At 51.1% G+C, this 25,738-nt stretch overlaps 1 protein-coding gene across 5 annotated transcripts in view; it reads right to left on the bottom strand.

The window, feature by feature from the left end:
* Positions 1–25,738, bottom strand: part of FAM241B (family with sequence similarity 241 member B) — a 162,071-nt gene that overhangs the window by 13,713 nt on the left and 122,620 nt on the right. For 2 of the 5 annotated variants that reach the window (XR_009498107.1, XR_009498106.1), the window contains 2 exons: positions 21,265–21,369; positions 19,369–19,447 (listed from right to left, as the gene is read on the bottom strand). The exons of 2 other annotated variants lie outside the window; for them this stretch is intronic. The gene's annotated coding sequence lies outside the window, so the exon portion shown is untranslated. Of the gene's footprint in view, positions 1–19,368; positions 19,448–21,264; positions 21,370–25,738 lie in introns of those variants that run through there. One more of the 5 variants, XR_009498110.1, reaches the window with a different exon arrangement.

Below are 25,738 nucleotides of genomic sequence, written 5' to 3' on the forward strand. Positions count from 1 at the left end.
TACTTTGACTTTCTCCCACCATCTTCTTACAAGGGCTGGCTACTTAATGAGGTCCTCAGTCTGGTTTGGAGCTACTTGCTAGTTTTAAGGCCTTTGGAGAAGCAATAAAACTTTAACAGCTCTCCCTAGTTTTATCTATAGTAAATATTGCTCTGTATTTTAAAAAATTAATTAGAATCAGGAAATAGCTCTTTATCTTGAACCTCAACTCTTGCTAGTTGGGTAGCAGTTTCCTGGAACAGTGTTGAAAAGGATTCTGAAGCTGTATGTAAGCTCAATGTGAAAGTGTGTGGCAATCAATTAATAATGTCTGATGAGGGCCAAGAAGTGGAGAGTGGAGTGTACACTTGCCTTGTCTTGGCCACCACTTGGTCAGACAATTACTACTGTCCAGAAAGGAGAAGGTGTGGTTGGAGGAGACGTGACTGATGGAGACACGGGTTCTACCTCCAGCTCCTCTGATACCTGGTGTGCAGCTTTGGACCTGTTTTCCCATCAGTAGAGTGAGGGGACTGGACTCAAGGGTCTCTGAGGATCTTCCCTCTATTAATTCCCCATAAGACTAGTCATTTACTCACAGCGTGGAAAGAGGAGTAGTATTAGGATTGACTCAGTGGAGCGCTGGCTGCTTCTGAGGGCACCTGGAACTAAGGTCTGTCCATTAACTGAGGTCCAGGCAGCTGTGATGTACACAGGACACTCTACACAGGCCCACACCCCACCATTCACACACTCTCCCTTTAAGAGCCTGCTCCTGTCCTCAATCCTAGAGGACCCCATCCAGAGCCCCAATCTCTCAGCCACTGCTCTGATCTCTCCTCCAAATGCTCCTGGAAAGAGTGCAATAAGGGGCTCCTGTACACACTCCATAAATGTAAAACATTCCTGTTACAATGGTTGCTATTATTATTTTTAGGGATGTGGGAGTCTGCCTGGGGTTCCCTCAACATTTTAGCTTGGAAGTTTCAACCACTTCCTCGCCCAGGGGTTTCCTGGGGTGGAAAATGCCCTCAACACCCAAAGGACTGGATCACAGACAGTGAGATGGAGGTACAGTGACATCAGTTTTCTCAGCTATAAAATGGGGTAATGAGAGTATCAATCCTTAGGGAAGTCGTGAGGAGTGAAAGAGATAATACACGCAGCACTGGGCCATTGTACACACCCTATAAATGCGGGACACTCCTATCAGAGCTGCTGTTACTCTTGCTGTTGGGGATGGGAAGTCTGCCTGGCATCCCTCAGCGTTCACCCTGAAGGAGGCTGCTGACACCCCTTGCTCCCCCTTGGCCTGCAAAATGGATTTGGCAAGTTTAAATTCCACCCTCTTCTCTATCACCGCACACCGTCTGCCCAGCCCTAGGTGACATCTGATTTCCTCCATTTGGGCCATTCCAGTTTCTTTTTTTACAGCAAGCAAATCAAGTAACAGGCAGCTGGAGCGCTCATTAAGGGTCCCAGACCGGGAGAGAGGCGCTGATGGGGGAAGAGCTGGAGCTGAGGCCTGGAAGCCACACTCCCAGCTCCCCTGAGCTGGCTCCTGCCCCCATGCTCCTCTCCTGGCCCTGACCCACCCCTCCCAGTGGCTCAGCCACTCAGATCTGGGCCTCTGCTCACGTCAGCCCCAGCTCACCTCATTCCAGGCTCTTCTCCCTACTGGGTATCCTCAGCCTGGCCTGCCAGCTCCCTCTTCCTCCTGTCTCACAGTCACAGCCTCTGCCCCCAGCATGCTGCTTTCCCCACTGGGATGAGTGGTGCGCATGTGCCCCCGGATTCCTGCCTCCAGCGCGTTGCCCAGGCTGTGTGCCTCCCCAGGATCGCTCTGACCGATGCCCTGCCTCCATCCTTCAGGGAGTGGCCCGGGCTCACCTGCTCCGGGATGGACTGCCTGCCCCGGGTCCCTGGGAGCTCTTCAGACCTTTACAGAGAAGGAATCTGAGGTGCAGGTGCAGGGCATAGCTTACCTAAGGCCACACGGCTGGCAAAGCCTAGCTGGAATCCTGGCACATGGGGTGCCTTTGTGCCCCTCGCAGGCACGAACCCTCTGCATGTCCATTTCACAGAATCATTCTGCAACAAAACCATTCCCCCTCTCTCCTCTGCCAGGCCTTCTCACCCAGGGGTTTCCACTGGTCCCAGTTCTCACTTCTCTCCTCACCCTTCCTCACCTTTGCCCTTTGCTCTGACCTGGGAGAACAGACCTAGGAAAGGAAAGGGTGGAGGAAGGGCCTCCAGTTGCTCCTGAACACCTTTGATGGCCTAGAAGCTGCCTGCTCCTAGCACAGCGTCATCCCGTGGACCTTTCTGCGGTGACGTGCATGTTCTATGGCTGTGCTGTCTATCTGGTGGCCACTAGCTACAGGTACCTATTGAGCACTTCTTTGAAAGATGGCTAATGTGACCAAGGAACTACATTTTAGATTTTATTTAATTTAAATATAATGAGTGACATGTGACTAATGGTTACCATATTGGACAGGGCAGACCTTAGAGTGTCCCTTCCGGAGCCACTGGACTGCAGGCCCCATCCAGGGGAGGCCTCCTGGGGTTATCGCCATACAGACTAGACCACCTGCCCCCTCTACCCACAGGACTGCTCCCCCCCTCTGGTCCCAACGCCCTCTGCTACTGGTCTCAGTTCCCACCACTGCGGCTGCCATTTCCATTCATTCCTCTGTCCCGCTAGTGCCCCTGACCAGTCAGTGTCCCCTCTGGCTGCACTAGCCTCTTGTTTGGCCTCCCTGCTCTGCCCTGCTCTTCCACTCATTCTACGTACGTTGCTGCCTTCCTCAAGACCCTTCCACGGCTCTCCAGTGCTCTTACAAAGAATGAACCGTCTCTAAGGCCCCTCTTGACCTAGGCTGCCTGTCTCTCTCCAGCCATATCTTCCACCGCTCAGTTCCCCAAGGCAAACCCCTCCCTCTGGCTTTCGGCTTCCAGAAGTTGTTCCCTTTGCCCCGTACTCATCCCCACTTGCCTGGAAAACTCCTATTCACCCTTTAAGTCTTCACTTGAAAATCACTTTCCCAGGAAGCCCCTGCCATCGGGTAGCTGCATGGTAATCCATTCCCCAGATCTCCTCTGCTTCCATTATCGTAGCTTTTTTCACACGACGTGGTCACTGCCCATTCTCTTCTCTGTGTCCTATTTGCCTGTAAGTTCCAAAGGGCAGAAGTGTGCCCCCACAACGCCTGACCCACAGCTGGCTCTCAGGTTCAATTGCCGAATGAATGCATGAGGATGAACGAAGGAAGGTGGCGGGCAGAGTGGGGAAGGCACTGGAGGCGAGGTCACTGGAAGCTTAGGTTCCAGTCCTGGATCTTGCCACATGGCTCTGCGTAACCTACTGCCCTTCTCTGGGCCTTAGTTTCCCCATCTGTAAAATGGGGGTCTAGAAGTCAGTAGGAATTTGGAGAGGAGGACTCAGCCTGGCAGATAATAACACTGTCAGCCCCAAGGCCCTGAGAGTATGATGCTCGGCCTGGCTAAGTCTTAAGCAGAGGAAGCCAAGATCTGGGAAAGGGCTGGGGCATGCCCTGGCCAGCAGGAGGGGCCAGGAAGGGGAGAGGATGCAGAGAGGAACTGAGCGGAACATTCAGGGTCAGATGTTTGTCCCTCAGCAGCCAGGGCCCCAGGAATCCCTGGGGCAGCCCTCACTGTCCTGACACCCTCCCCACCACCCAGCAGTCCCATGTGCACTGTCAACCAGCCGGCAAAGGCCGCCTGCCGGGACTGCTGAGTCCAGAGGCGTCCCTCGGAGTCCCAGGGGACCTTGGGTGGCCTGACAGAGCCCTCCAGCTTCTCTGAGGCCCGGTGGGGCATGGGAATGAGCTGAAAGTAGCAGTCATGGGTGCACCTCTGGCATCAGTAAACTTGCCCTGTGACCACCCTGTCTGCTCTGGCCCTCTGACCTCGCTCTCCGTGATCACCCTGGAGAGCTACTTTGGCAAGGAGCAGCCTTTGCCTGGTAGAGGCACCCAAGAAGAGCCCGGCTGTGGGGAACGGGTGCACCATCGGCACCCGCTGCAGTTAGAGCTGGGCTCTGATGCTTGCTGTCATCACCACCGTTTTGATGGTAGAGTGGAACTCAGAGGAGTTAGGGTATTCACCCCAAGTTGCACAGCTTAAGTAGCAGAGTGGGGATAAAAACCAGGCCTGCTGGGCTCCACCTCCTGCTCGTCACTGTTCCATACCACCTCCTACTAAGTAAGAGGTCCCCTCCCAGTTCGTCCCCTCGGAAACCTTCCATGGCCAGCCTGTTCCAAGAGTTCTTCCCAGACTGCTGTGGCCTTTACCTGTGGGTCCTCCCCTTCATCTGGGCCCTGGATCCCTGTGCTGTCCAGATTCTCAGAAGTCACCAGGCCTCATGGTCTCCTGGCCCAGCCTTTACTCTGGTGGCACTAATGAGACTGTATGTCCCTACTTCCTGTGGTCTTTTCATGAACTCCCGAGATTGCCCTGGCTAAGAGACACTAGTGGCTTCTAATACACTTGGGTTCAAGGACATTTTGGAAATGGGAGAAAGCTCAGCATCCTTTTCCCAGAGAGACACACCGACACAAAATGTTGGGGACCATTCCAGGGAACCAGGGACAAGAAACCCAGCTTCAGAACAAGAGGGAAAGGGCTTATTCATGCCCAAGGACAGCAGAACCAGAACGACCAACACCTGGGCCCTAGCGTTCTGGGCAGGGACCAGGACACCACCCCTTGCAAGGACTGCCCCCCTGTCCCTCTCAGCCCCATGGATAACTCACTCGCTCTCTCTTCCCAAAGGAACATGGCAATAAAAGGCAGCACTGATCGTCGAGGGATAGATGGGGAGGGCCGCGGGGGCCCAGCAAGCCTCGGCCCCGGTCATCGGGCTCAAGTCCCACCGCGTGGGCGCTGGGCGGCTCTCACAACACCCTGGCGGGGTGCCGGGAGGGAGAAGTGGCGCCTGGCCGCCTTTGCGCGCCTCCGCGCCTTGCCTTTCCTCCACCTGCCCCGCGCGCTCAGGGCGACCCCGGCGCGGAACGCGGGAGACGCCTGCCAAAGGCTGGAGCTGAGGGGTCCCGCGCTAGCCGCCCGGGTCTTCCTGGCACCCTGCAGGACGGCGTCCGTCCCTGCCCCCACCCCTCCCGCAGACAACTGGTGCGAGGCCGGGGCGCACGGCGTGGCGGAAAGAGCAAGAGCCCACGGGCACTGGCTGGTTCAGAGTTTGGAGGCTGCGCGAGGGGGCGCCGCGGGGAGGGATAAAAGGCAGCAACAAAGAGCACAGACCTCATCCAGCAGTTGGTTGACTCGTCCCAAAATAGCCGGCTCCATTTGCTGCTCCCCACGGTCTGCTTCCAGGCGCTGCACCCGGGCCTGCAGCTCGGCTGTCCGAAAGTGGGCGAGCAGGCTGAGCGCCAGCGAGCAGAAGGCCAGCGCCAGTAGCCCGCACGACCCCGGGCTCGGCAGCCGCGCGCAGCGCTCCGCCGGCGCCACCGCCAGCGCCACCGTCCCGGGCGCGTCCAGCTCCCCAGGGCCGCGGGCACCAGCGGCTGTCGCTTTGCGGGAGCGCTCTGCTACCATCCCCTCGCGTATTGAGAACCAATAAATAAATAAATAGAATAAATAAAGGCGAGAGCCGCTGTCCAAAGGCGCGATCCAAGCTGCGGGGCAGGGGGAAAGGGCTTGTGTCGCTGGAAAATGTCCCTATCCTTGGCTCTCGGCAAAGAGGATGGAAAAAATAGCAGCTGGAGGGGGAAAGCCGAAAAAACACAACCAGCAGTAATGGGGATACACCCAGGTGAGAAAAAAAAAGTTACTTCGAAGAACGTTCCAAGTCCAGGAAAGTTAGGGGAATCTGGTCGGCTCTCCTTTCCGCCCCGTCTTTCCCTTCAAGTATCTGCAGAGTCCTGGAGTTGGTTCTGCGCCGTCTGTCCTTCTTGGTGTCTCCCGTCTCCCGGGCGAGCCAGTTTCAGTCCCGGGGCGAAGGGGTGCACGTGGAGGGCCCCACGGGCAGAGGTGGGTCGTGGCCGCTGCCGAGGAGCGCTGGGGCCGATTCCGGCGCCTCTGTAACTTGACACACTAGCTGCGGCTGCACGGATCGGATGAGCAATCCGTGCTACTTCCCAAACTAATCTCTCCCGCCCCGCTCCCTTCTCCTCCTCCCCGCTCCTCCTCCACCTCCTGCAGGGCCGACGGCTTGGATTTGTTTATTTATGCAAACTCGGCCGGGGTGGGGGGCGTGGTCTGCAGCGCCTGCTGCCCCCACCCACCGGCCCTGGGAGCCCCTCTCCCGCGCTCCCTGTCCCCTTTGAAGCAACACTTGGGGTTATTTATAGGCAGGAAGGGGGTGTGGAGTGGAGCCGGGGCTTCACTTCTCTCCCTTTCTCCGAATTCACACTGAGGGCCCTCTTTGCTTTCCTCATAAGTCATGGGTCCAGGCATCACTCTGCTTTCTAACAAGTTGGCAAAGCCAGCTTTTGGGATCCTCCAAGGAGCCCGGCTGAGTTACTGTCAGGCGTCTAGATGGATCTTTATCTCCCGAGCAGGACTATCTGAATCCCTTCAGCTGCCACTGGGCACCCCTGTCCTGTCTCATCCTCTCTCTTCCTACCCAAACCAGCTCCACCTTGGTCTCCGTACCTCCCACGTCCTACAGCTGCCCCAGCGTCTTGGGTGGGGCTCATTTCTCCAACCGCATTTTTACTCCAGTGTGAAGAGTCAGCCCTCCAGGGGGGTAGCAGAACTGGTGCCCTTGTCTCTCTTTTAGGACCAAGACATAAGGTACAGGTGAATAAAAACTGAGCAGAGGGTTATTCCAGGGTATCCAGTGGGCCAGTCAGTCCTGCCGCCTGCCAGTCCTCACCCCTCCTCTTGTCTGCCATTGATCTGAGACCTGTTCCAGCCCTCCGCTGTCAGACCAGCCTGCCCCAAACATCGCAGCCATTAAAGGTGAGCAATTCTCTCCTCTGCTCCCTCCTGCTGTCATTTCCTATGTTCCAGTAGAGAACGCTGCCTGAAGGGCATTTTGTAGTTTCCTCTCTTCTCTTGTCACCTCTCCCATTTTAAGTAACATTTGTATCCCACGAGACTTTATCTCCTTGCACCTCTTGACATTCTTGCGAATGAGGTGATGGGACAGAGTTTATGGAGAAAGCCTACTTCCCAGGAACAGTGGGTGGGGGGGGGGGCGTAGGGCATAAAAGGCTGGTCCCTGAAATGTAAAACTGAGGTGGGTAGGGTGACAGGAGTGTTTCTGTGATTCCATTTTATAATAACAGGGTTGCCAATTTCATGTTTTATATATTGACCTGATCAGGCTTAATATATAATCCAGTATCACAGCACACCTCAGAGTGTGGCATATTTAACAGAGTAACATAGTACTTATATCATAAATAATAAATGTTATAACATTGCCTGCCAGGTCAGTTAGCCACTAGGGAGGACTACAGGGATAGAAAGTGATGCTGCGGAAAGGACTGGTGGCCAGGAGCTCTGGGTCAGTTCCAGCTCTAGCATTTCCTTGATGTGGGACATTGGGTAAGTGTGTCTGTTTCCTTACCCTGTGATGGATATCTCAATTGAGCTATAGAGAGTAATCCCTGAGAGAACACAGTGGTGTTGATGACCACCAGGGGGCGCCAGAGAATTTCTGTACTGAGAGGTACAAGCCCAGGGATCCAGGGACTTTGATTTGGCTCCACCTCCACATGCCCCAACACAACCCACCCCCCAGGAATGGTAGTGGGAATGGAGGAATTAAACTAGGAGGGTAGTTTCATTCCTTCCTTATTCCACAAGCTGATCTTTTGCCTTTTAAGACTTTGGGACCCTCAGGAATGCTACTGCAGTGAAACCTAAAAGGTTTGGGGCTACAGCATCCTCTGTGATTGGGAGCTGAAGGGGGAGGGTGCAGCAGTACTAGCCTGACCCTTGCATCAGAAGTGACATGTCTGGTGGCTTCCCTGGTGGCACAGTGGTTAAGAGTCCACTTGCCAATGCAGGAGACACGGGTTCGAGCCCTGGTCCGGGAAGATCCCACATGCCGCGGAGCAACTAAGCCCGTGCGCCACAACTACTGAGCCTGCGCTCTAGAGCCTGCGAGCCACAACTACTGAGCCTGCGTGCCACAACTACTGAAGCCCATGTGCCTAGAGCCCGTGCTCTGCAACAAGAGAGGCCACCGCAATGAGAAGCCCATGCACCACAAGAAGGGTAGTACCCACTCGCCACAACTAGAGAAAACCCACGCTCAGCAACGAAGACCCAACGTAGCCAAAAACAAATAAATAAAATAAATTTATAAAAAAAAAAAAAAGAAAGAAATGACATGCCTGAACCCTGAGGCATCCAGGGGGCTCTGGGGTCACAGAAACTCAGGAATTCTCTGTCAATGTTGGATCAATGTTCTGTCAATGTTGGAGTTAACATCTCTAGAAAACAGAATTTCTTGTTTGTAGCAAGAAGATAGACTTTCAGTGCTAACTCAAAGAGTTTGACTTTAATCTGTGGTCATGATTCCACTCCTAGATAAAAACAGATACTCTTGGGTGCCAGAATGGAAAGCTAAGAAAAAATGTCCCTGTACACACAAGTTGTACTGTTTCTAAAGTATTTTCTGTGTTTTTCTGCTTCCACATATTTGCTCGTGCTGGTCCCTCTGCCAGTGAAGTCCATCCTTCACTCACCTGTTCTCTGTACCTTAAAATCCTGCCAATGGCTCCAAGCTGAGTCCCTGTGGCTCTAGTGGGGTTGACCCCATACCTGGCTCTAGGGTATGTGAACTAATCTAACCAATTAGCATCTCCATCTCCCCTGGCTACAGTGATTGGGCCCAAGATGGGTATGTGGCCCAGTTCAGGCTAAGGAGAATCAGGCTGGAATGATTGGGAAGGGAATGCTATTTCTTTGCAAAGGGCTTTCTGAAACAGTAACAACTACTGCAGTGGGCAACTTGCCTGTGTTCTTAAAGATCCTGCCTGAGAATGAAACCAACACAGGAGGCAAGCAGAGGCGGAGAGACTGAGTCATGAAGACAGTATTTAAACCCTTGGATCAAACTGTGCCGAAGCTCATCCATGCCTGCACCCTGCATTTACAGGACTCATTTTTGCTCAAGCCGGTTTGAGTTGGGTTTCTTCTCCTGCAAGTAAAAGAAGCCAGAGCCACAGAAAGGGCCTCACTCCATCTTACTGAGTCAGAATCTCTGTGGTGGGAGTAGGGGCACAGGGAAGCCCAGGTTCCCATCCTGCTTACAGAAGCTCCCCAAGGGATTGGGATGTACATCCAAGGTCAGAAGGTCACTGCACTGCACACGGGACAGTGGGGGAACTTGTCCCTCCTGGGCTCGTTTCCATCTCTGATGATGACTTTCCCATGCAAACCCACAGCCCACATCTCCCAGCATTTCTCACCTGTGTCTCCAGCTGCTTCTGGCAGCTCTGTTTGGTGCTCTCCTCCCCCACCACCTCACCTCACAGTCAGCTTCCCCCGCCACTGCCTGGTTTTCATTCCCTCGGTGTGTGGCATAGGCATCGTCCTGAGGCTCAGGCTGGATGTTCACCTCCTCCCTCACCCTTACCCCCTTCATCCAATTGGGATCAAGTTCCGTAGATTCCACCTGCTTAGTTTCTTTCAGATCTGTCCTTCCTTTTGGATTTCTCTGCTCCGCTGCCTGCCCCATGCCCAGTCCTCTAAACAGGTCCAACTCTCCCACACAGTAGCCCCAACTGGGAAACCTCACCCAAGGAGGCCTGGCCTGGGGACCTACCATAATCTCTCCCATACACCGCAGACTCCCTGTTCCTTATTTCTCTCCCAGGCTTTATGATCATGGGCATCACAGCCCTGCTTCTCAGCTCTGCTTCTGACTCCTGCATGTAGTGAGCAACAAGATAGAAGGAGCCTGGGCCCCTGGTGACTTTGTGGAGTTGAGGTGCCAGACAAGCTGAGACTTTCACACGAGTGAAGTAACTTACTTCATTTGAGCCACTGTTATCCTGGTCTGTCTTGTGTAGGCTAAATCATGTCCTAACTATGACCTGTGTCTTTTCCCTGCCCTAGGCTATGAGTTTCTAGAGATCAGGATGACTGTATTTATCTCTGTATGCTCAGTACTCAGCACAGTGTAGATGCCCAAGAAATAGTGGTTTGAATGAGTGAATGAGCGAATGAATGAGTGAATGAGCAAATGAATGAATGAATGAGCAAATGAATGAATGGATGGTTGGATGGATTCTAGTTCTGGTTCTCTCCCAGCTACATTAACCTGTGCATCTACTTCCTTTTATGTAAGATTTAGAAACTCATGGGCAAGGAAAGGCAAGGAGAACTGGGATGTATAAGGGCCTTCCTAACTCACACATTCACCCATTCAGCAAATATTTATGGAGCACTTGCCAAGCCCTGTGCTGGTGCTGGGGACACAGTGGTGAACAAGGCAGACTAATGGTGGAGGCCGACAGGGAGCTACAATGCAGGACAGAGAGGGTGCTCGGGGGATGAGACCTGAAGGCTGAGCAGAGTTAATCAGATAAAGGGGTGCAGGGAGGGCACGCCAAACAGGGGAACCTACCTGTACAAAAGCCTGGAGGGGAGAAACAGTGTGGTGTTTTGGGGAAATTGTCAGTGGTTCACTAAGGCTGAAATATGGAGTGCAAAGGGACAGGGTGGAGGCTTCTGCTGAAGAGGTGTGCAGGGGCTGAGGAGGACAGAGGATTCGGACTTTGTCCTGAGGGCAAAGGGGAGCCATTGAAGGGGCTTTGCCCCTGTGCTGGGCGTTGGGAGGTACTGACCTGCACCAGATGGGGATCCCAAAGAGAATGAACCAAGGCCAGGCCTGGAGTAGAAATAAGGTGAGCAAGGCAGGCATTCTCTTGGGCTCAAGCTCTCAATCTTGCCCTTGTACAGGCTCTGAGATTAAATTAGTTTGCCCCAGGTTAGAGGACAGTAGCATGCAGTGTCTCTGAGGAGAGTGCATTGGGGTTTTGGGGGCCAGCCCGAGGCCCCTGCTTGGAGCTGCAGATAGGACATTTGGAAGTGCCTTTTCCTGAGTCCCCACTTCCTTCCCACACAGCCACGCCAATCAGCTCACGGGCTGTGACTCTGCAGAGCTGAGGATGGGTGTCGAGGGGCAGGGGCTGCAGATGTGCGGGGGAGGGCCAGCCTGCCCAGGAGGCCCTGGGAGCCTTGTTAACTGGGGCCAAAACAAACTCTCTCATTAAGTAGAGAGCAGAGCCAAGTGCAGAGGCCACGCTGATGAAAACGCTGGGGGACCCTGTTCAGCAGGCTGAAGGGCTTGGAGGAGTTTGGATACTTATGGTTTCAGGCCATGAATGATTGTGTGCACGTGTGTTGGGGTGTGACCCCCCCCCCCCCAGTTCCCTCTACCTAGGGTCTCACTGTGTGTACTTGCCTTTTTCTGCTCCTGTGCTTTGGTACATGAGATCATGCACATTTCTGCACACACGTACAAGGAGGCACATGCAGGGGAGTGCAAATGCTGTGGGTGACCAGAGCTGCCCCACAGTACAACTGGGCTGTCTCCAAGCCACCCCCAGCGTGTGCGTGGATGAGGATGTACCCCCATATGTACATGTGCCCAGAATGGGTGTGTGCTGACCTACCCGTGTACAATCTGCTTTGGTCGAGATGTGTATATGAGAACATGTGCATGCTTCTGAATGGTCAGGACCCCAACCGTGCCTAGGAGAGAGAGTGCAGTAACCAGGACAGTATTTCAGGCATCTATAGCAGCATCACAGATGGCCCCAAACCTTAGTTCCTTAAACAGAATGATTTCTTATTTCTCACAATTCTGTGAGTTGATAGTGCTCAGTGGAGTGGTTCTTCTGTTCCAAGTAACATAGCTGAGGTCACACATGAGGCTGTGTTGTGGAAGCTTGGCTGGGAGCTCGGCTGGGGTTGGAACATTCCAGATGGCCTCTCTTCCCCGTGGGGCCACTCTAGGTGGCCTCTTATCATCCCACAGTCTATCCTGAGCTTCTTTATAGCATGGTGGCTGGCTTTCAAAGGGAGATTTCAAGTGCCAGTGGCAAGTGTTTATGACGCCTCTGCTTGTGTGACACTTGCTAATGTCTCATTGGCTAAAACAAGCCACCTGGCCAAGCCCAGATTCTTGCTGGGGAGGGAACTACCTATGAACCTGGTTCCAGATGGAATCCACAGATGTAGCTGTCTACCCCAGCCTGAGAAGAATGCCTGGTAGGGTGGGCTAGTGGACCTGTCCATAGACTCACTTGACCCTAAAAAGTTGGATCTGGGGAATATTGTGGTTAGCAAAGGTCATGCCCAACTGTCCACTCTACTGCCCAGACCCTTCCCAGCTTTCTCCTGATGACCTCTTGCAGGAACAGCTGGAGGCTCCAAACAGCCCACATCCCTCTGGTCTCAGGTGGTTCAAGAATAATTCGGCACAAATCTCCTACCTGGCCTCATTTCATGGACAGCTCTGGAACCCATTTCCTGCTCACTTGGAGGCTGTTCTGAGTGGTTTCAGGTGCTGGCTCCACTGTTTACTAGCTGTGTGATCTTGGGCAAATTGTGTAGCCTCTCTGCACCTGCTTTTTTTTTTTTAATTTATTTATTTAATTTATTTATTTTTGGCTGTGTTGGGTCTTCGTTGCTGTGCACGGGCTTTCTCTAGTTACGGCAAGCAGGGGCTACTCTTCATTGCAGTGTGCAGGCTTCTCATTGCGGTGGCTTCTCTTTGCAGAGCACGGGCTCTAGGTGCTCGGGATTCAGTAGTTGTGGCACACGGGCTCAGTAGTTGTGGCTTGTGGGCTCTAGAGCGCAGGCTCAGTAGTTGTGGCGCACGGGCTTAGTTGCTCCGCAGCATGCGGGATCTTCCTGGACCAGGGATCAATCCCGTGTCCTCTGCATTGGCAGGTGGATTCTTAACCACTTCTGCACCTGCTTTTAAAATATGAACTATGGGGAGAACAATTCCTATCTCCTAGGGCCACTGTGAGTATTGGATGCGATGGTGCATGTTCAGTGCCATGTCGGTACTCAACACAGCCCATCATTGCCATGATAATAGCTGCAGAGACTGGGGACATACAGAAAAGACCAAACAAGAGTTCACATCTCCTCCCAAACTCTGTGTTCCTGCAACTGAGAGGAGGGATGGTGCAGGTCATTGATCCATCAGTCAGTCCACACCTACTATTGAGCTCCTGGTGGGAACAAGACCCAGTGTCAGGTGCTCACAGAGCATGTGGTCCCATGGGGCCTTTGTAGGAACCTACATGCACAGGAAAGAGAACAGCAGTTCCAGGCAGAATGAACTGAACTGGGCCAAACAAACAGGCAGATGAGTAGTGACTCGGGACTTGGAGAAGGAGAGAAAGGTGGAGACTTAGAGTTGGGTAAAGGTGCAGGATGGCTTCCTGGTAGAAGTGAGTACTGAGCAGGGCCCTTGAGCATGGCAAGATCCAGACAGAGGAGAGGACTGGGATAATAGAGCACAAGTTCCAAACTTTTGTGGTACATCCTTGCCAGGGATGTATCATGTGACCACCTGGCCCCCAACAGCCCTAACCATCTGTCCCTTCCATTCCTCTCGTCTCAGGTGGCATGGTATGGTCACGTTTGGCATACATACCAACACTCCCATTCGTGATCAGCAGACATCACTAATCAACTATAGAACACCACTCCTAACATACACACACACATACATACTCACACACACACACAAACACTCTGCTTAGGCTTCTCAAAGCAGGAAGCTATTATCAATCTATTGAGGTTAGCGCTTGGGGTGAAACCATTTTGCTGACTCAGGCTGAGCTAAAACAAAGCACCACCTTTGAAATCCAGAAATGCTGAATCCTGGCCTCTCCATCTGCAAACTGTGTTCCTTTCAGGTAGTGTCTTCACCTCTCTGGATCTCAGCCTCCTGCCTGGGGCAAGAGAATATTAATTCCTACTCAGGGGAGTGCTGAGAGACTCAAATGAGACCATGTGTGCAAGACTCTAATAAAGCACAAAATCCAAAAGAGATGATGGTGATGGTCACGCTGCAGCCAGACGTCAGAAGACTCGAGCAAATGCATCCATTAAGGCCCCATTTGCAGCTTTTTGGAGGAAGAACAATCATTTCAGGAGTGAGAGTGAGACGTAGCCCCTCTGAGCTGTCAGCCCGTGGAAACAGGGCTTGGAATCTGGGCCTCAGCCTAGGGATGGTGGAAGGGTGCCCCAAGCATGTATTTGGAGAAGAAGCCTAGGACTCAAGCTCTCCCTGACGGGGAGAAGAGCTGTCAGAAAGGCAGGCAACTGCGGGTTAAGAGACAGATGTTTTTGGTTGCTGACAGATGGGTAATGAAGAGCACAATTAGTTTACTGAAGCAGATTCTTGTTTACCAGCATCTGGGAACTGCAAGTTATGGTGTTGTATCTCTGCGTGCTCTCCTGTCCCCAGCCTTCTGCCCACCCCCATCGCTGTGGAACTCTTTGTCTTGACCACGGAGCTCTGTCTCTAAGCCTCAACTTAGCAGCGGCTCTCCTGGATTGAAGTGGACCCTACTTCACTTCTGAGCAAGGGGGGTAATACCCCTTGCTCAGAAGAACCGTTATAAATCCCCCAAGCCTCCACTGGTATATGACTCCTGCAGAAACTGCGCACAGAGAGGTCAGAATGTGGTCTAAGGTCACACAGCATACTAGTGGCAGCGCTGGATCTGGGCCAGGTCTCTTCCCTACCAGGTATGGCACAGCCCCCAGGTTCAAGTTCGGCCCAGTGTGTGGACTGCAGCCGATGGCCAGTAAATCCAGAGGAGGCTTTGCCCTCCCCACAGAGCTTTGCTCCCTCTTGTTCCTTCACCAGCAGTAGCTGTGAAAGCAGAACCGCCTGGAACATTTGTTCCTGTAAACTTCATTACAAAGGACTTCTTTTTCTTTCTCCTTTTCCTAAAGCCTGTTGCTTTGTTAAGGTCATTTCTAAAGTTGGGAGGGAAATGCCCTGTTTGTCTTTCCTATATGTCCCATCAAGAAATGAGGGCTCTTGCTTTCCCTGAGTGATCCGTTCCTGACGCTAGCTTGCCAGTGACAGTTGGGTCTGCTGTAGGTATATTAATTTGAGTCTTCCTTTGGCTTTATATGGCTCTGGGACAACATCTGGAAACAGATGTTTGCTTGGAGATGGAGCAGGAGCAGGAGGCATGGATCCAAAAGCAAGCCCCACCCCCCAGAGAAGGGGGGCAGACGTGCTGAGGGCTCCTACAGGCGCAGGCCATGGGCTGGTGCGGGAATTTTGCACGTTTGAAGGAATGGCGCCCTCTCTGGGCTAGGCACAGGCTGCTGCTACGCTGGGCCTGCCCAGGGATTAGGGTCAGTGCTGCAGAGGTGCTGGACTCTGTCCCCACAGCTCCCCTATTTGCTCCATCCCATGGCCAAGGACTAGCAGTCCAGCTCCTTGAACATGTCAACTTTCTTGTTTTCCAGAGATGGAAAATTCCTGAAGGGCTGGAGACATCATCAGATTCAAATTTGTTGAGGTTCCAAATGTGAAGTGCAGGGCTTGGCGCATTATAATCCTCAGGACGAGAGTGATGATGGTAGGAATGGTAGTGATGGTGGGGGTGGAGGTGGTGGTAGAGACGACAGGGGTGGTCGTGTTAGGTGGGATAGGTCAATGTGGATACAAACTAGGTTATACGCCTGCTCACCATGTTTCTCCCAGTTGCCATGTCTGTGCTTGGCACATGACCAACCTGGGCTAATCACAAGAGCACACATTTCTAGCCATTGTGATTGGCCCAGAAGGTAACCAAGCTGAACCAAGCAGGGAACTTCCCTGGGATTTTTCAATCTGAGCTTCGGAGATGAAAATTCTTTTGCTTTTGGGTCACTGAGCAGCCAGGATGTAAATCCCTGGCTCACACGGACAGGTGTCTGTCTACAGAAGAAAATTAAATGAACAGCAGAGAGAAGCGGAGATAAGAGATGGAGCATCCTTTTGGTGTGTGAGTCCCTTGGGAACAGTCATCCCTAGGAAGGTCTTGACCTTTCCAGTTAAACTAGTTGACTTGGGTTTCTGTCACTTGCTACCAAAGGGTTCTGACTGACCCTGAGCAGAAGGTGATCGTGGAAGTATAAAGACGATCATGTGAGAGGGAGCCTAACGGTGATAAATGAAAATGAAGATGGCAAAGACAACATCAGTGATGGAGGTGGTTATGGTGATGAAATGGTGCTGCCAAAAATGGAGGTGGTGGTGATGACGGTTCAGATTTGATGGAAATGATATTGGTGATGATGGCAGTAATCATGTAGATCGATCACGATGCTGCTGCAGAAGATGCTAAGGCATTACCAACCTAATCTGGGTACATATCTTACAAGCATAGGCCCAAAAGACGCAAGAAAGGATTATAAAAAAGGGTGGGAGGAAGAACAAACTCTTCCAGAATGTCAGATGCTGTCCTTTTTCTTAGCTAAATAAATCCTAGCTGAACCTGGAGAGGAGGGTCCCAGATGGTACCCCATAGAACTTCAGAACCATACTGGAACCTTCTGGAACAGAAAGACCCAGTGTCCCCAACCCCATCAGGTTCTTTTGGTCACTGCAAGTGCCTCCAGGGGTTCAGGCAAGAAGAACTTGAGGTGGGACAGCAAACGTAAAAAAGCACTGCGTCTCCTGCGTGACCATTTATACTTTGTTTATATCTGTGACTATTTATTCATCGTGATCTACTTGGTGAAAATGAGTTACTTCTGGAGAATAATAGCAGCTAATTTTTGTTAAGAATTGACTGTGTGCCAGGGGCTGTTCTAAGTGTTTTATATACCTCATCTCACACGATGAAATCATCACAGCCATAGGTATTTCTATTCCCCATTAAACAAAAGAGAAAACTCAGGGAGAAGAGGTTATATGAATCACCCAAAGTCGCACCATCAGAAAGGCAGGGTGGGAAGCCAGGGAGCCTGGTCACGGGGCCCATCCCCTATCTCGTTACACCCCACTGGGAAATGTGCTCAGGGTGGAACCCCACCTCCAGCAATGCTTCTGATCCAGTGCCCTCCCTGGATGCCTCCTCTTTCACCCCCTTCTACCCAAGAAAGCATTTTCCAGAAGCAGGGCCTGGGGCCAAATGGGGAGGAAGTGAACCGCTGTGGGTCCCGTGGAAGAAGCCACCTGCTTTAGGGAGATGCCTGGCCCTGCCGCCCCCGCTGGGGAGAGCTGACTGAGGTGAGCTGGGTTATTGGGAAGCGCCTGCCTCTTCCCTGGGGTTCAGTTCCTTTTCCCCAACAGAGGGCTCCTGCCTGCAATAGTGAGCACACAGCTCTCTGTTTCTGCTTCAGGCATAAGACTGTCAGTGTGGTGCTGGGGTCAGACAAACCTGTGTGTAATTCTTACTTCATCACTTTGGGCTGGTAACTACTTCTCTGAGACTTGATTTTCTCCCTTGTAAAGTGCAGATGAGAATTCCTACTTCCCAGGGTTATCGGGAGCATTCAGTGTATAAAGCACACAGCCCAGTGCCTGGCACCCAGTAAGCGCTCAACGAATGTCAACCAGTGGTTATAACGCTCTCGCTACTGTAATCCCTGGACTTCAGTCCTCTTTGTCATTCTCCTTCTCGTCCATGAGCAAGATCCCTGCTCTGCTACAAGGAAAGGAGAGAGGCCTCGGAGGGAGGAACCCAGGGCTAAAGAAACCCAGATCCGCCTCTAATACAGGAGGGTCAGCACTGGTCTCCTGAGCCGCCTCCCTCCCCTAGAAGTTATAGATCCCTGTGGCTGGGTTTCTAAAAATAAACACATGCCATTTCCACAATGGAAAATTTTCCTTAAGAAAAAAGAAGGAAAGTAAGTAAAACATTCCCTTGTCATCTCCCTTGGCCAAAGAGAACTAAGAAAGATAAATGAAGCCTTTTACACAGACGTGGGAGGTTCCAGCTCTGGGCTCCACCCTGACGTGGTTCTGGTTTTGTTGGAGGCTCCCAAGGCTTCAGGAGCACCCATCCCAGTGCCCCTGGGAGGCCAAGGGGGCAGGGGGGTGGTTAACAGAGGGAATGTGGTCTTTGGGAGGGGAGTCCCACTCCCTCCTCTTGGTGTTTTTTCTTCTTGGTGGTGCCCCCTGCAGGCAGCCAGCACCACGGGGCCCGCGAACCATTATCTATAGCACGCTGCATGTTGGTAACCCCACGCTGAGGATGCGCCAGGTAAAAAGACGTGTCCAAGGTCACCCAGCAAGTAAATGGCAGAGCCAGGACCAGAGGGAAGGCTTCAGACTACTGGCCTACGAACTTTTCTTCCATACCAGCCACTCTGCCCCATCAAAAGCACATGCTCCAGAAACTCTGACATGAATCTGTTGGTCTGGGATGTGGTGAGAAAAGCTGTGAGTCTGCAGTCAGAAGCCATGAGCTTTATCTGCCTGCTGTTTGCCTTCTGAGTAACCCAATAAGTCACGACACAGCTCTGAGTCTCCCTTGTCTGTTCTGCAGAAAGGAGTACTGAGGCTACCGCGTGGGGTTTTGTGGGGTGGGGCATGAACCACTAGTACATAGAAAGGACTCAAAACATATTTTCAAACTCAAATCACAAGAAACCATCATTGCTTCTCATGGAAAGATTTATGGGTATTAATTAACTTGGCTATTCTAAATTTTCCTACAATGAGCATATATTCCTTCTCTAACAAGAAAAAAAATTCTGCGTTTAAATAAAACACAAACCAGTTGTCTGTGCTTTTCAACTCCATTTCCTTTCCACCACTATTACCAGGAACTATTGCACCCAGGAAAAGAAGTAATTGGGATCAGGCCTCTAATATCATGCCATGTAGACAACCACCTACCTGACCTAGTGTCATTTGTTGGGTGGGATCCCCAAACAGACAGACTTTGAGAAAGAGATTTGCATGCAGGGGGTATACTGGGGGACCAGGGCAGTGGGACAGGGCAGAGGAAGAAGTTTAATTGCACGGCAGTAGTAAGGGGTCTCTGTCAACCCCATGGAAAGCCGGGAGGGGGAGGCCCGGCAGAGTTGCCCTGAATTGAAGGAGGATTGGTCTCTGTACCTCCATTCTCCCTCCAGTCCTGGGATGCAGGCTACCCACCAGGGAGGGAGTGTGATCTTGGGTGACGCTGTTCCCTTTAGCCAAGTGTGAGCCATCAGTAGCAACGCCCCTGTGGCTGGGGAACCAGCGCCTCTGTCCTGGAGGGGATCTGGGTGCTGAATCCCAGCATCCACTACACCAAGGTTAAAAGCTAACCCTGCAGAAGGCAGACTCTTGATGAAAAGACCCCAGTCCTTCTCTGAACTGTCAACTAAGCACACACCTGACTCCTTGCCATCACCTACGTGGGCACCAAGACAAGGAAATTCAAGAATCAGGCATTTCATGGAACTTGCCTGGCAATCCAGTGGTTAGGACTTTGCCTTCCAATGTCGGGGGTGTGAGTTCGATCCCTGGTCGCGGAGCTGGGGTCCCACATGCCTTGCGGCCAGAAGGCCAAAAACAGAAACAATATTGTGACAAATTCAATAAAGACTTTGAAGATGGTCCTCATCCAAAAAAAAAAAAAAAATCTTAAAAAAAAAGAATCAGGCATTTCAGTGGTTGCATCTAAGCTCCTCCCTTCCCCTCCACCCCCATCTGAGTCCAGAGCTCCATCCGCAGGGTGCCTGGAGGTGTAGGCACATAGCTGCCCAGTGACGGAATTCTAAACCTCTTGCCAGGCCACAGAACCTTAAAAGAGCATACTCCCAGATACCAAGGAACACTGGATCTCTAAAGGAAGGTCTGCCAACCACTCTGAGGGGAGTCACCCTCCACCTCTTATCTGTCATGACACTCGGGGTAGACAGCCTGTTTACAGCCACTTCCACAGGCTGCCCAGACTTGGAAGCAGCTCAGAAATGTTTAGAATGTTCTGGGTTGCAAGTAATAGAAAGTCTGATTTAAACTGGCTGGAATAATAAAGTGAAGGTACTGACTCATATGAGTGAAAAATCCATAGGCGGGTCTGGCTTCAGGTGATGTTTGATATAGAGTTTCAGCGTCACTAAAGACTCAGTTTCTTTCTTCCTTCCCTCCCTCCTTCCTTTATCTCTCTCTCTTTCTTTCACTTTCTATTCCTCTCTCTCTCTCTACCTCCCTCCCTCCATCCCCCACCCCTGCTTCTTCTGCTATGACACCCTCAGCCTCACTTCCTTTGTGGTCCCAAGATGGCTGCCCACAGCTCCCAGTGCTACATCCTTTCTCGTTCATATCCTGTCAAAGAGAAAGAGCATCTTACCCTAGCATTGCCAGCAAAAGTCCTGGTAATGAGGTTCATTCTAATTGGACTGGCTCGGGTCATGTGCTCACTCTGGACCAATCCCGGTGGGCAGGAGGAGGGAACGTGCTAAGTGGTTTCACCCCTGGTGTGGAGTGAGTGTAGGGTCCACCCTCCCGAATCATTATCCTCACACAAAAAACAGGGTTATGGGGAGGAGCAAGCAGGTCCTGGGAGGCAACCAATAAATGTCCACATGGTTCATGGTGCTGTGGACCCCATAACCTCTTTATCAGTAAAAATACATTTAAATATTTTAACAGCACAAAAAGTTTTGTGATTCCTCATATAGATGTAGGTGTTTCTAGGACCCCAACTGCGCACCCATGTAGCATGGATTATGGGCTGCTGATAATGTGGTTTTCTCTTTAGTTGTGTGCTGGATACTTGTTTCTGTTACATCTTATGATATCCTTACTCTCCTCATGGAACCAGCATCCCAGATTTCCTTGGGGGAACAATTTGTCCTTTTCACTCTGTGTCTATGTGATTTTGAATGGGACCATGCAACGTAGGTTGACCATGTGATCCAGGATTAGCCAATCAGTGCAGTTCCACCCTCTTGGCTTCAGTGATTGGTTCAGGGATAGACACATGACCCAATCTGTGCCAATGACAGCCAGGTCAAAACATTGTTTTCCATAATTAGGGGAGGAAAAGCTCCTCTTTTCTGCTGAGTTTGAATCTAGGAGAGTGTAGCCTGGAGCTGATGATGGCCATCTAACCACAAGTTGGAGCCTGAATATGAAGACAACCAGAAAAGAATAGGGCTGAGAAATGGACCAAGACTGTTTCCTAGTGACAATTTGAAACCCTGGAACATGCTGCACCTGAAGCCAGAGCTATGTTGGATTTTTCAGGAATATGTTCTAATAATTCTCTTTTTGTTCAAGCTCAATGAAATGGGTTTTCTGTCACTGGCACCCCGATGTGTCCTAAAAGAGTATGTGTTTGACTTAGCCCCAACCCCACTCACCCTGGACTAAAAGCTCCTGATTCATCTTGAGCAGAACCCAGGCTTTCAACGAGGACACTATTTCCCTGTCAAATGCTTCTGCTCCGGGGTGCCGAAACATGGGGCCTGTTAAGAAGAAAAAGTATTTGTCTACAGTGGGTCAAAGTCACAGTGTCAGGCCATCATTACTGTGATCATTACTGTGAAATGTTGGAGAAAGAGGTGCTCCAAAGAGAGAAGAGAAAGGCACCCTTACAGAGGCATCGCAGGAGGCCTACAGGTCACTCCCCAGGGAAATGAAGTCTGGCTGGTGGGAATGTTTCCCAAGAGATCATGCATGGCTTTGCTGCAAACTCCCACTCATGCCCTTCCTCAAATGGCTAAATAATCTGAAGAGCTTTGCCACGTATTTTTCATTCCACATCCATACTCTGCCCGCCTGTCCCAGGCAGCTAAGTCTAACCCGACTGAGACGTTCTTCTTGTGGAATTCAAGTCAACAGAATCCCATAACTCGTGGGACCATGCGTCAGCTCTCCCACTGTGTAGATTGATTTTGTCCAATTCAGTAGATACCACCAGGCGTCTGCTCCCGCCAGGCCTGGGTTCGGCTGGGCCCTCAGTAAGCACTGATGTGAATTAGATGCAACCCTTGCTCCTCAAAGAACTCAGTTGGGGGAGGTAGAATGTGAAAAGGCAGGCTATTATACAGGCTAAAAGAAATAAGGGCAAGTGAGAGTTGGAGTTGGAGCCTTGTGTTTTGAGAATGTGCAGGAGAAGGCGGGGGGCGTGGGGGGAGACAGGCATGACAGGACTCACTGGGCCTGCCTTGGCGCTTACCCTTCAGCAGTGAGGGAACCCGACTCCAGAGAGAGAAGGGAGGCTTTCTGGGCCCAGGGAAGAGTGGAGCAGAGACTTAGAATGATACAAGGCCACATGTTCATCTTTGCTGCTGTCTTCCTTAGGCCATGTCTCCTCATCTAAAGCTCATTGGGGTTTATGAAAACATCGTATCCAATGGGTTAACTGTAGGAACTGAGCCTTCATGGTCACATTACGGCCTTCACCCTTAATTAACTTCTTGCTTTTTTGGCCAGGACTTTCCTTTCTTTGAGCCTATCTGACAAGTTCAAAGCAAAGCCAAGAATTACGTCTTGCGGCATCATGGTGGTTTCTAAATCACCTCCTACGTGAGAACCCATTGGCACAAACTGTAGCTGCAAACTTCACCTGTCGCGAATTGGCTTCATTAGGTCATGAGCCGCTGGTTGCTGCCATTTCCACATTGTAAGGGTTTGGTTTTTGAGCGCAAAGGATTTGAGAAGAGCAGAGGAATGAGTCAGTTTCCAAAAGAGGTGATGACGGTGGAGGATGGGAGCACGGGCTAAATGAAGATATGGGCCAGGAGGGAGAGAGGTGGGTAAGAGGGGTGGAGCAGGTACAGGAGCTCTATCTGGCAGCATAGACACTGAATATTTACTGTGCTGTGGTTTGGAACCACCATTCAACCCCTCTGTGCTTCATTTAGGAAAGATAAAAATATTGGAACCTCTTAGAGTGGGTGACTTGCTCCTTTGCGCAGGGGTGTGGGGAGAGTGGAATTTCAGCCCACCATCTCAGGAATGACAGAAACAGAACTGTCCCCAGTCTTTGCTACTCTGTTTCTATTTCAAGGCCTTATTCTGCCACAGTAGTAGTGGTGTAATCCCAGCCAATTTGGAGTCCTCTCCTTTTTAATTTCCCGGAAGCTTAAGTGGTATCCAGGCATCTGGTCTTCACTGTCATTTGTGATGTCCACCACTATGCCTGTCCTTGTTCATTGGTCCTGCAAGTTGCTGTGGAGATGGCCTTTGTCCCCTTGCAAGACCCTTGCCGGTCTCTCTCTCTCATCTAGTGCCGTGTCACTCTTGGGTCATTCCTGTTCTTTGGGGCCATCCTGGTGTGGGGGAACTTTCTGCAAATCTGAAGAGTGGAATCATTGCTCCAGTTTTCTTCTGAATTTTGCTGGTGTGAGCCCTTTATGCTGCCTTATGGCCCAAGAATTTTCAACTCAAAACCAGGAGCCTCCTTTCCCTGCCTTCCAAGACCACAGTCCTTCCCTGAGACAACAGCACAGGACAGAATTTGGGTGCGGATGAGAGGAAAGGAGCAAAGTATGGAAGGGGGAAATACCAGAGAAGTAAAACATTAGTTAATATTTCAGAACACTAACCTGAGGTGTTGTCAAGGCTACCCTGAAATTCAGAGAGGTTTAAGTGACCTATGAAGATAACGCCACACTAGTCACAAATCCAAAATGAGAATCTGGAACCTCTTTCTGCAGGCCAAAATGCAGGATTCGATCATGCTTAGGGATGGTGAGAAAACTTAAAAGACCACCAGTCTGACTGAACCATTCTGGAAGAGAAAGAACTGGAGAAGTTTCCAGCAATCACCCATAAGCATTAGGTGGTTGTGAGTTGCTGGCATTCATCTAAGCACTTTGGGCGCTCAGAAGAAAGCCACAGGGCCAGGTCACAGCTGAATCTTGAGGACCATTGTTTTCTTGAAGGAAATCTGGAGGAGAAGGCGGCTCTGAGGAGGGGTCAGAAAACCCTGCTATATGAGGGAGGGTGAAGAAACAGGGAAGATTTATTCTAGAGGAGAAACATCTCTGAAGGCTGTCAGGTGGGAGAAGGACTTGATCTGGGACTTCCTGTAGGACCCGAGGGACACAGGGAGTCAGACTTCGGCCCTGCTGAAGGAAAAGACCTAAGGATTGGATTGAAAATGGAAAGACTCTCCCTAGAGGTAGTGAGTGATCAGGCAGAGGATGGACGATCAAGCAGAGGATGGACAAACCCTTGATGCTAAGACAGACCTTTGCATGGAACGTTCAATGAGACCTTGGAGGTTCCTGCCCTGCCTAGATGTCATGATTCTCCACACCCACTGAGTTATGGTATCTCCCACCCTCATACATTTCAACCCCATTAATCCATACCTTGTGGTAACTCAGACAGGTGCTGTCTGAAGACATCAGCAACTATGAAAAATGAGTTTGCTGAGAGATAGAAAGTGAAATTAGATTACAAGGGAAGGGCTTGCCCTGTCTATGAGAACAGAGTGTTTCCGAGCCTTTCTGCATCTGTAAGCAATCACCAAGGTAACTGACATCATTGTTCACTCTCTGCTCTCTGTGACCTTGCCTCCTACTCTTTCTGGCCTTGTACCTGAGGCCATCAGCTACGAGTTCTCAATTCCTGGGCATCCTCACCCTCAGGTCTTGCACTAGTCAGACGTCCTGCCTCCCTCACTGAAGCCTCAGAGGATGAGGTGTCTCTCTGTTTAAAGGCAAGCGTCCCACCTGTGCCTTTGACCTCTAATTCTCCTGCCTCCTCCAAGAGCCCACCCCATCCGTCATGCTGTCCTCTCCTGGATCTTCACCTCTTCCAGTCCACTGGCTGCTTCTCCTCTGCCTAAAAATCTACTCAGGCCCCTTATGTTCCCCAAAATGAAAGCTTCCATGTCCTCCTCTAGCTTCTGTCCAAATCTCCCTTCCTTCTCAACCAACCTTCTCAAAAAAGCTGTCCACACTTGCTGTTTTCCAATTGCTCACCACCCACTTAAACCTCAGTCCACTGCAAACTGGTCAACTGAAGCTGCTCTTAATCGCTCTTAATGTTCTTACTGACCCTGACTGACAAATCCAATGGACATTTCTCAGTCCTTAGCTACTGGTTCTCACTGTTGTATTGAAAACTATTAAACACTTCTCTTCTGGAACTCTCACTGTTGGTCTCTGTGATATCAACCCATCTCTTTTGATGTCTTCTCCTCTGTCTCCTTCAAGGGCTCTGTGGTGGCCAGTCTCCAAGATGGCCCCCAAAGATTCTCACCTCCTGGAGTTCACGTTACATAATCACTTCCCACATTGTACCAGGGTTGGACAGTGTGGCCGATAGAATATAGCTGAAGTGACGGCGTATCACTTCTGAGATTAGGTTATCAGACGGCGTGGCTTCCAAGTTGGTCTTCCTCTCATTCTCTCTCTTGGACCACTTACTTTGGGAGAAGCCAGCTGCCATATATTGAGGACCCTCAGGCTGTCCAAGGAGAGGCCCACTGGGTAAGGAACTGAGGTTTCCAGACGATAGCCAGTGAGGAACTGAGGACTTCAACCAATAGTCCTATGAGTAAGCCTTTGTGGAAGTAGATCCTCCAGCCCAAATCAAGGTTTTAGGTAACACAGCCTCGGCCAACAGCTTGGTTGCAACCTCTTGAGAGATCTTAAACCAGAACTACCCAGATAAGCTGTTCTCAGGTTTCTGCCCCTCAGAAATTGTGAGAACATAAATGTTTGTTGCTTTAAGCTACTAAGTTTTGGGGCAACGTGTTACTCAGAAACTAAGACTCTCTTTCCTTGACCACATATATGGAGCTCCATGAAATGTTAGTTGTCCCCAGGACCCCACTGTTATGACCTTGTTTCTCACTCTTGGTGCTCCTGGGGTGGG

This window comes from Balaenoptera ricei, chromosome 16, assembly GCF_028023285.1.
Source record: "Balaenoptera ricei isolate mBalRic1 chromosome 16, mBalRic1.hap2, whole genome shotgun sequence".
NCBI classification, from domain to species: Eukaryota; Metazoa; Chordata; class Mammalia; order Artiodactyla; family Balaenopteridae; genus Balaenoptera; species Balaenoptera ricei.